Genomic DNA, 9,744 nt, shown 5'->3' on the forward strand with positions numbered 1-9,744 from the left:
CAATTGTGTTTGATAATTTTCATTTAATGAATTATAAATGATAATGTTCATTTTCATGAACAGAGGGTAAATACTGATTTAAGTGGGTCTAATTCATAATCAGAACAGAATTTTGGTCACTGCATTAAATTACAAATGAAGCCAATCATCTGCATTGGAAACAGGCATATTTGAGATAAACAGGAATATATACGTTAAAAATGTACAGTTAAAAATATTTTGCCATATTCTGAAATGAAGTGTTCTGCATTTTATTTCCTACTGGTATGTATCTTTTTATTCTTTCATTTGTGTGAGTGAAAGATGTTTATTCATTCTATTTTTATGACCTACTTATTGATGTTATCTGGAATGATACTACTACCTGAACTTCAGTAAAGACAGGCTACCACTTCCTTATATTGAGGAACCTAATAAATGGGGTGGAAAAAAAATCAGGAAGTGGTTTTATTCAGCGCTGTGGATTTAAAGATTTTTCCAATTCCTCAATTGTCCAGAAATATATGGGAGGCAGCCCTGTAGCTGGGAAGAAACAAAACAAAATGCACAGGACGAAACAGAAGGAGAGAGGAAGAAAATGAGAGAAGGAGAGGAAAGAAGGAAGGAGGGAACGCAAGCAAGAAGAAGGAACCACCCAGGGTTGTGTTCCCTTGCTCGCTTATGCACCCACATGCCATTACGGCATTTACAAGCCTGCAGCCCTGGTGAGTGCAAAGCACCCTGATTTTCAGACTTCAGTGCTGAAGGTCCTCCAAATTTTGCAGCCTCTATGCAGAGCTACATAGAAATAGTATGCTTGAAATGCATAGTATAGCTACAATTCTTCCGACTTACCTGGCCTTCCTCTTGTACATACAGTAGGTCTCCATTTAAAATCTGAAAGGTATATACTATCGATGTTGCTCAACCAGAGGCTGTGTTTCCACCTTCAGGGAAGGTGTAAGCATGGTGGAAAGCTGTTATTTTCTGAAGAATTCACCACCCCCAGCAGGGCTTTACCTCTGCGTAACGTATGTTACATAGGTGTAGGCTCTCCTTTGAAATTCATGCACGAGACCATTCTGTAAAAAAGCTTCTGTGCAGCAGCAAGGCTTTTGCAAAGCCTTGAAAGTCTTTTCAAACACATATACTTCATGGTTGTGGGAAGCCATAAATGCAAGAGTACATCTTCCACAGCCATGGGTTCACAAAACTGCTGGGAGATGGAGAACACTCGACACCAGGTGAGGGTCAGCTGCAAAATACCTGTTTTTCCACGTGGAAGAGTTAACTGGAAAGACGGTTAAAGAACAATATTCCATGACGTCAGTGGTGTTTATGACATGCCCTTTAATTACCCTTACCAGTAAATCAGCATGTGCACTTTAGTATCGCAGAGTAGGGCATACTTCAAAGAAAATAATAGCTCTGTTGATTAGCTAATGAATGTGCTATCACAGAACTCCAGGAGCCTTTTCACTATTACTCGCTTTAAATAATAATGCTTATTAAAAGCATACTGCATGCCTCAGGTCCACTGTTCAACTTTTGAAACAAGGAAACTCTCACATTCATTCTTTCAATTATCTGTTCTGTATTTATTAATAGAAGGATGCCATCCTGTCCCCTGGCTACATATTTAATTCATAGAAGCACAACAGTACACACAGAAGAGAGGGGTGAATCTAATCATATCTGTGGCTGGAAAAGAAACCCCCCTTCACCGTAGGGTGGGGGAAGCCCTCTCTGCACTTGCTCTGTCCAAGCCTGCTGGCTGAGACACAGCCTTGGCATTTCCGTATCGGGTGCCATCCTGCAGCTGAGGGTGACACCCCAGAAACACAGTGATGGTGGCTTCCTCTTTCCCCCATTCACCTGCTGATGAGGCTGAAGACAGCGTGACTAATGAGGTCAGGTGATTAAGAGAGCTCAGATTGTCACTGCTGTCTCTCACCAATGCTTTCACTGTGTCTGCTTCCATAGCAAAGTCCCCTCCCTGCTCAGAGTGATTTTACCTAAAAGATCCATTTAATGTGGGATTTTTTTTCTCTACTCATCTCTAAACACTATGGGCCAGGTTCTGCCCTTCTGCAGGACTCTCCCTTGGGGGCAGCTGTCTTCAGGACAGCATGCAGCCACAGTGTCTGCGGGTACCTAATACCTAAAAGTATTCCTTGATGCAAGCAAGGCAAGTGCAGACCATGCCAAAATTACTGCAAAATTACAGCAAAAAGAAGTTGGGAAAATTACAAGTTTCCCTTAGCTCCACTAAGAAGTTTCCCATCGGAAAATATACAATGCAAGACATAACCAAAAATTCTAGAACATTTTCTCAACCAAAGATGTTCTGCAAAATGTCTGTATTCCTATCAAAGGAGCCTGGTTGTGATGAAATTTATTACTTTTTTTTGAAAACCAGATACTTGATACTCATGAAATGAGAACAACAAATGGAAGCTCTTCAAAAACCTTTGCTGAAAAGACTTGATCTTCTGATCACACTACAGCTTCTGGTTCATTCTGCTTTTCTCCTGTGCTGCAGATGTCCTTAATCTTAAACCTTCTCCCTAAAAAGTTATATTCCCACTGTCTTCTGTTGCAATGCCTTTTATTAGCAGAGCTCCATCTGACAGTTACTACCTTGCTTCTCTCCCACCCATGCTGAGTAGGTAGCACACACTCAATTTTTTAATCACAGGGAATATTTGTTCTCCTTTAAACAGGCCATTTTTTCTCAAGACAGAGTTTCTGGGCCTGAAGTGCAAGTTCTCTCAGCAGTATCTCAGGTGGGCACTGCTTTCCCACACCACCACTTAGGTGGTGGACATGGGACCTGACGCCTGATGCCCCAACGATGCATGCGATCGATGTGACCTCCCCCAGGTACAGGTGGTAGCCTGGGTTTTTGACAATAGCTCTGCTACCTGGCAAGCCCCTGAACCACAGACTGCCCTGCTTAAACTGTCTGGGAATGCTAGCTGAAGCCTATCCTGAATTCCTCTGCCTTTTAGGAGGCTCCTCCCCAATGGCTGAGGCTTGATCTAGGTGGCTGCCTTAGGTAGTCTCATTAATTACAAAGGCGTCAAACACATACTCCTTGCCTTCGTAGCTAACACAGCTTTTACATCGAACCAGACAGCTTGCTGCTTCCCGTGTGTTTGCCTGCTTTAGCCAGCCATAATTTAGGGCTGGGCTCATCTCTTTAAAAGGTCCTTATAAATCAGAGTTCACCTCTGCCACTGAGCTGCAAGGAGTTTCACTCCTTTCAGAAAGAGCAGGCCTGTGGCTGGAAGAGATATGGAAGATCTCAGTGTAAATCTGCAGGGACGGAGAGGGCAGATTAAGATTTCTCAGAACTGTGTATGGCTGAAACCTCAGAGTTGGCATTTCACTCCCGTGGGTTTCCCCATCCATGGAGTACATTGAATCATGATTGAAGCACCCTGACCACCTTTTAGGTTGCCTTGAACAGGGAAAGCAGAGTGTATATCAATATCATAGTGCCTTGGTTCATAAAGGTGTGAAATATGAGTTACTTTCAGCTTTTTCCTGAGTTTTTGATATGTGTCTCATTTCAGAAGTGCTAATCCTTTGCTTTAGATAAGAAAGGGTTTTGCAGTGTGACAGGTTTGACCCTGTCACACAATCCTGAAGTAAGTGGTCCAGCTCACACCTCTACCTACTTGCACAAGGGAAAACTGCATGCAATATTAAAGGCAGCGGGATCAGGACAGGTTTATACTGGAGAAGAGGTACAGCCCACAGCTGTCAGTGCCTATCCATATCTTCCCTGATGAACTTGGTCACAGAGAAATGGTAACATATTGGTGCCTTGTTTACAAAGCCTACGCCTGCTGGGATCTGTGCTTGAAGTTTCTTACTTTTGCTGAAAACTGATCATGGAGACTTAGAAAGACAAGCTGTTTTTCCTGAATTTCCTGCTTATACAAAGCTTTCATTTAGTCACAGAAATTTTATCACTTCTCTGAGCAAAGCACAAGACTGGGTAATAAAGTGGGACCTCTAACTTTAAAGACACCACTGGCCTCCTTCTGCCTAGTGCACAGTTAATCTTAACAATACTTTGGGAGAAGTTGCCTTTTTTCATTTTCTGCGAGTCACTAAATTGCACAGAGTGTAATTTCTCTGTGTCTATTCTGAGTGTGGCCACAGTGCTTTTAAAAAACTTGAAGGAATCACTTGGTTATTGCAATGAAAAATCCATATTTTGTCAGTTAAACTTTGAAGCAACTTTTTTTTTTCCCCATTAGATAAAATAGTAGTGGTATTTTCCCGTCTCCAGGTTCTCATCTTGATCTGAAAAAAAGGAGTCAAGTCAAAGTTACTGAAAACTACAGGTCATCATCATGTTATAAGGAAGGGAGTATTGTTGTCTTTGGGAGCTTGCTCCAAGATTAAATGTTCCTAATAGTTTAAAATAAAAATAAATTAAATTAACCTTGTGACATACTTAATTTATTCTGTAAAGAACAGAGGGTATGGCTCATTTCTTGTCCAAGCCATGGAAACCCCAAAAGGTGCCCCTGCCCTGATGTGAGCAGTGCCAGGGCAGGTAAGTCTGCCCAGACCTCACAGGTGATGCTCCTCACCTCTGTCATTGATCCGGAGATGGCCCAACATCCCAGTGCTTCTTTTTTTAATAAACTTTGATTCAGGCAAAACAGAACCATTATAGGTGAAGGTGGGTTACAGTAGAGGAAGGACAGAAGAGAAAAGATCTAATTTTAAGAAAATGAAGGCACACACACACACACACGTAGAAGATGGAGGCCCCCAGCCTGCCAGAGGTCCCTGCAGGCTCGGTGAAGGCCTGTTTCAACTTCTTGATCCTCGGGCACCTTGAGTGACAGCGAGCAGAAGCTGCCCACAAGCAGCTCCTCATGATGCTGCTGCAGCCCCATCGCTGAAGTTGAGGCACAGCAGATCTCCTCTCTGCCAGGCCTTCTTCCCTCTCCCCTCCCCAGGCCCTTGGCCAAATGCACACACCCTGACAATACATCCCGACAGCACCACCACTCCTGCCCCTGGTGCGGGAGGCAGGGGAGGCACATCAGCCCTTCAGAGTGTGAACGCTCACCAGGGTCTGCCCTTGGGGTCCTCTGTACCCCAGAGGGATCAGAGAACTGACCAGCCACATAGACAAGGCATATCCTCTCCCTCTGCCTCTCGTGCCACCAAACCAGGTTCTCTGTAAGCAAGACACAAAAAGCAGCATTGTTGTTTTTTTTTAAATGTCATTTATTCCCATGAGCAAAACAAGTAGGATTTGGATCACAGTTGAGGTTTGGAGCACTACAAAAACCTACCATTGCCCTCCCTTCTTTAAAATCACCACCTTTGCAAGATGCTCCACACGCCTCTCTTCATTCTTCAGGCTGTGGTCTTCACAGCGTCAAAAGGTCACAGACCAAAGGCCTGCAGACCGCGGTCTTCAGAGAAGGTTTCCTTCCTGCTTCTCCAAGAAGCTGCTTAGCAGCCCCTGCCTGTGTGCCATGCCATAAGAGGTGACAGATTTTCAAGTTTTGTTTGTTCAACTTTGAAACACAGCCTTTTCTTCTGTGGAACTCAGGATGTATTTAACAGGAAACAATAAAGATGCCGGACAGTTTTGGAAAGGAAGTAGGACATTTTAGGTAGGCAAAAAATAATTACTTATGCCGAAACTGGGTCAAGACACCACAGTGTTTACCACGGCTCTCAGGAAGAGTGCCATGGGGTTTTTAATAACGACAAAAATTCAAGACCTCAGCATTGGGTCTCATCCCAAAAAGTAATACGGTTTCAGGCCAAATGGAAACTAATCCGGCCTATAAATCACAATGCAGCAGATGTAACCCGCTCAGTCCTGAGCCCAGCCACTTTTGGTTGACTTAAAGCTGGTCTTCCAGACAGCTTTGTTGCAAAGGCATCAAGAGATTGAGCACTCTTCTTCCCTTGCCATCGCTAGTTATGTTCATTGTTTTGGCTGAGGCTAATTTCTCATTTGAATTAATCCAGCTTCACCTTCTGGCCACTAGATCTTGTTATGTCTTTCTCTGCAAGATTAAAGGCCCATTGACACCTAACGTTTCCTCCTCGTGAAGGGACTCACTACAGCAGTCACCTTTTACTCTTCCTTTGGATACTCCGAGCTGACTGTGGTCTTTAAATTTGTCAAGGCCAGACATTTTCCCCAGTCCTTAAATCATTTCTGTGGTTCTTTTCCCTACCTCTCCAATTTTTCAACATCCTTTTCAAATGTGGATGCCAGGTCTGGATGCAGCATCCTAAAGTAAAATTACCTCTTCACTCCTACTCAGTATTTTCCCGATTATTTGTTCAAGAATTACATTAGCACTTTTGGTTACTACATCACTCTGACAACTCTTCTTTGACTGCATGTCCACCTGGGCATCTAAATCCTACCCTCTTCTCCTACATTTTATATCAACTTTCATGAGATGGCTTTAAGTGATTCCAAAACACATTGCAAACACGTAACGAAGACCTCAAGCCTTTTGCAACATGCAGAGCAGAGGCCACTTGAAACTGCTCCTCAAGCCCTCAGTTTCCTTCTCCCTGGCCCACTGCAATAACCCTTGCCCTATATTTTAATACTGAATTTAGTGTGTTTGACACAACCCTGGAATGTCCAGTGTATACAGATTTAGGAACTGGAGGATCTGTGAGGAATGAAGTTCAGGACAGCTGGATAAGGAAGATCTGGAACTGTGAGCACACAGGAACAGTTGAAGTCCATTTTGGGTTTCTGTAGCCTGCACTCAGCTAAGGCACATGGTAACAGGGACAGGGTATAACTCCTAAATCCCTTCTTCTCTTCAAAAGAAGCTGAAGTGATATTATTTTTATGCAGGAACAGACAGCAAATTACCCGAGTTCTATATGGCAAATGTTACAGGGGTGGTGGGTGGCTCTATCTAGTTTTGCAGCAAGAAAACCAAAACAAATCAGCTACTTTGGCTCCTCACCTCACACCCAGGTCCTTGCCCTCTGATCATCCACATGTAACAAAGCCCACCTGGAGTTCTGGAAACAGCCAGGAGCCTCTTACTCCCTTTGGGCAACCTGTCCAAGACTGGTTCTCTCAGTTTTACCCAGATCACCAACCCAAGCCCAGCAGCAGTTGCACCCTCGTGTGCCTCCACAGCACTCGTACCACACCAATATATGCCCTCAATGCCATGCTGAAAAATACCACTCCGGATCACAGTAGGGATCTCAACTTATTTCAGGCACTGTGAACAGCAAAAATATGATTATGGGTGGGGGTGATGGGAACACTACTAAAACAAAACCTGGAACCTAGGGAAGACTGGAGCCCAGGGTGACACATGTGGCCAGGAGCAATCTGCTCTTGATGGGCCACCCAAGCTAATGTGAGCCTTCTAGTATTGCTTGGTGGGGGAGCCTGAAGCAGATGTCTCACATCATTGGCTATTTAATTTTGGCTGTTTCCAGAGTAAAGGTGCTAAGGTGACAAATAACCGTATAGGGTATTTTTCCCCCAAATGTCAACTCTGAAGCTTCATTCTGGTGCTAGAGAGCCACGCCGAGGTCAGTCTGGCTCGTTCAGCCTCACTAGTAACTGAGATCCGTGGTCAAACTCTTTCTTTGTTCTTTCTCAGCCCATGCCAGGGGCTGTCACTGAAAAGAAACAGGGATAAGTGAGGAAAACATCTGGCCAGGCCGTCCATCAGTATCAGTGCTACTGATGATGTATGAGCCAGAGCAAAGTCCAGCTCACACACCCACAGCTATGCTGGCTCAGCAGAACTAAAAGACAAAATTAAAAAAAAAAAAAAAAAAAAGAGACATCTTTATTTTGTCAGGCAGTAGCCACTCCAGCAATTGGTACCCTTGGAGAGCAGTTTTGGTGAGTAGGGAGATACTGTTCTTACAGTCTTTTTCTATGTAAAATCATAACACGGTACCTGGTTGAGCTCCTTGGCATCTCTACAGTAAGGGAACATGGTACTGCAACCCCCCTGCCTCTTACAGAGGGATAAAAACGTGATTTAGCCCTGCTTCCAGTCCAAGGAGGCAAAGTATTTCATTCTTGATGGTTTTGCTGATAAGAAATAATGGGAAACACCTTCCCTATGAAATACTGATTTTTCTTTTTTCTTCTTTTCTTTTTCACTGATATCACCTAAAAGAACATTTTCAGCCTTAGATCCAAGAGGAGTCTTTTCTCATAAGGCATCTTTTTATGACCTCTGCAAGACTTACTATCTGCAGGAACCACCCTAAGCCAGACCCTGGGTTCGGTTGATGCTGAGAAGGGAGCAGGGCCTCCTGGGAGCTCTCTTATATTTTGCTGCAGGGTTTCAAAGCAACGCGGCCTTCCACAGGCTGCCGGCAAGAGCACCAGCAGCCAGCTGACTTTTTCTGCTGGGTGAGCAGCCCAAAACTGGGACACACTGGTCTAAACCTTCTAATTTGTGATAACTCCAAGCAACATAGCTCTGACGCACCCGGCAGTGAGTTTTGCACTAGGCTTTTCACAAGTGGCACACCAAACTTCATCCCTGGCAAGAAAAAAGGAAAAAAACAGAATGTCAACCCCAGCTAAGGCTGAACACTCTTCAACACCAGTTAGCAACAGTTTTTTTAGCCATTTAAGTGTCAACACTTGAATATCACCGAAAAGGGCATGTTAGCCAACAAATGCTTCAAAAGATATTCATCCTCTTCTGCGCACCTTTTGCTTTTTAAACACAATGTCTCTCCGCATGACTCACTTTGCACTTAGATAGGGTTTTATTTTTGTAAATCATGAGATTCAAGCCCACTTGGCCCCAAGGCTAGAAGGGCTGCGGTACCCAGCCACAGCAGCTCTGGGGAGCACGGATATGATGTGGCCCAGCACCAACGCTGGTGTGATGACCCCACCAGAAAAGGTGAGCAGGTCCCTGGCTGGCTGGAGAAGCCCAAACCCCAGGTGATGCTTGGCCCAACCTCTTTTTGCTAGAAGCCATTCCCCTCTGAGAGCTATGCTGCAGTGTTCATCCTGCGGTCCTCACGACAATCCCAGGGCAAGGAGATGGCCTTGACTGTCTGGGTTGGAAAACCAAGGGGCAGATTCTCAGCTGGTACAAATCAGCATAGCTTCACTGGAAGCCAAGGAGATACCCCAATTCACCCCAAATTAAATACGGGCTTAGAAAGACTGAAGCAATGTGTCGCAGCCACTCCGCTGGTCGCTGGGTATGGAGGTTGAGGATCCCAGCCTCCCCGTCCGACAGTACTGCCAACGTAGCTGGAAATCACATGCAGCGTTGGCTTGCTCCAATCAGCCAAGCAATGCAGAGGACTGGTCCTCAGAGCCAGTGAAAGGTTTTCCATTCCCCTCAGTAGCTACCATGCGCCGTCTTCTCTTTTCAGCAGCAGCACCTTCAGTTTTTGCTGCCCTTCACCTTTGACCACCAGAGGATGCCAGCAGGCACGCAGTGGCTCTGCCACCCAGTTGGCCTTACGCAGTTACGTGTGCTGTGGGTCACAGGCAGATATTTCCACACACAGGTGACCAGGGTGAGACCCTTTAGCTGTGGTGTGAAGGCCAAGCAAAACCACAACAGTCCTCACAAGGTATGGGATTAGTTCTCCAGACTTTCATCAGAAAAACCTCCTACATGCCCGTGAGGGGCTTGTGTCGGTAGGTGGAGGCCCTAGCGTTACATATCATCAGAAGGCGTAGTGAATGGAGCTGCAGAAAAGCCACGCACAATGCAGACTTAGCTGGCC

This window comes from Numenius arquata, chromosome 4, assembly GCF_964106895.1.
Source record: "Numenius arquata chromosome 4, bNumArq3.hap1.1, whole genome shotgun sequence".
Taxonomy (NCBI): Eukaryota; Metazoa; Chordata; class Aves; order Charadriiformes; family Scolopacidae; genus Numenius; species Numenius arquata.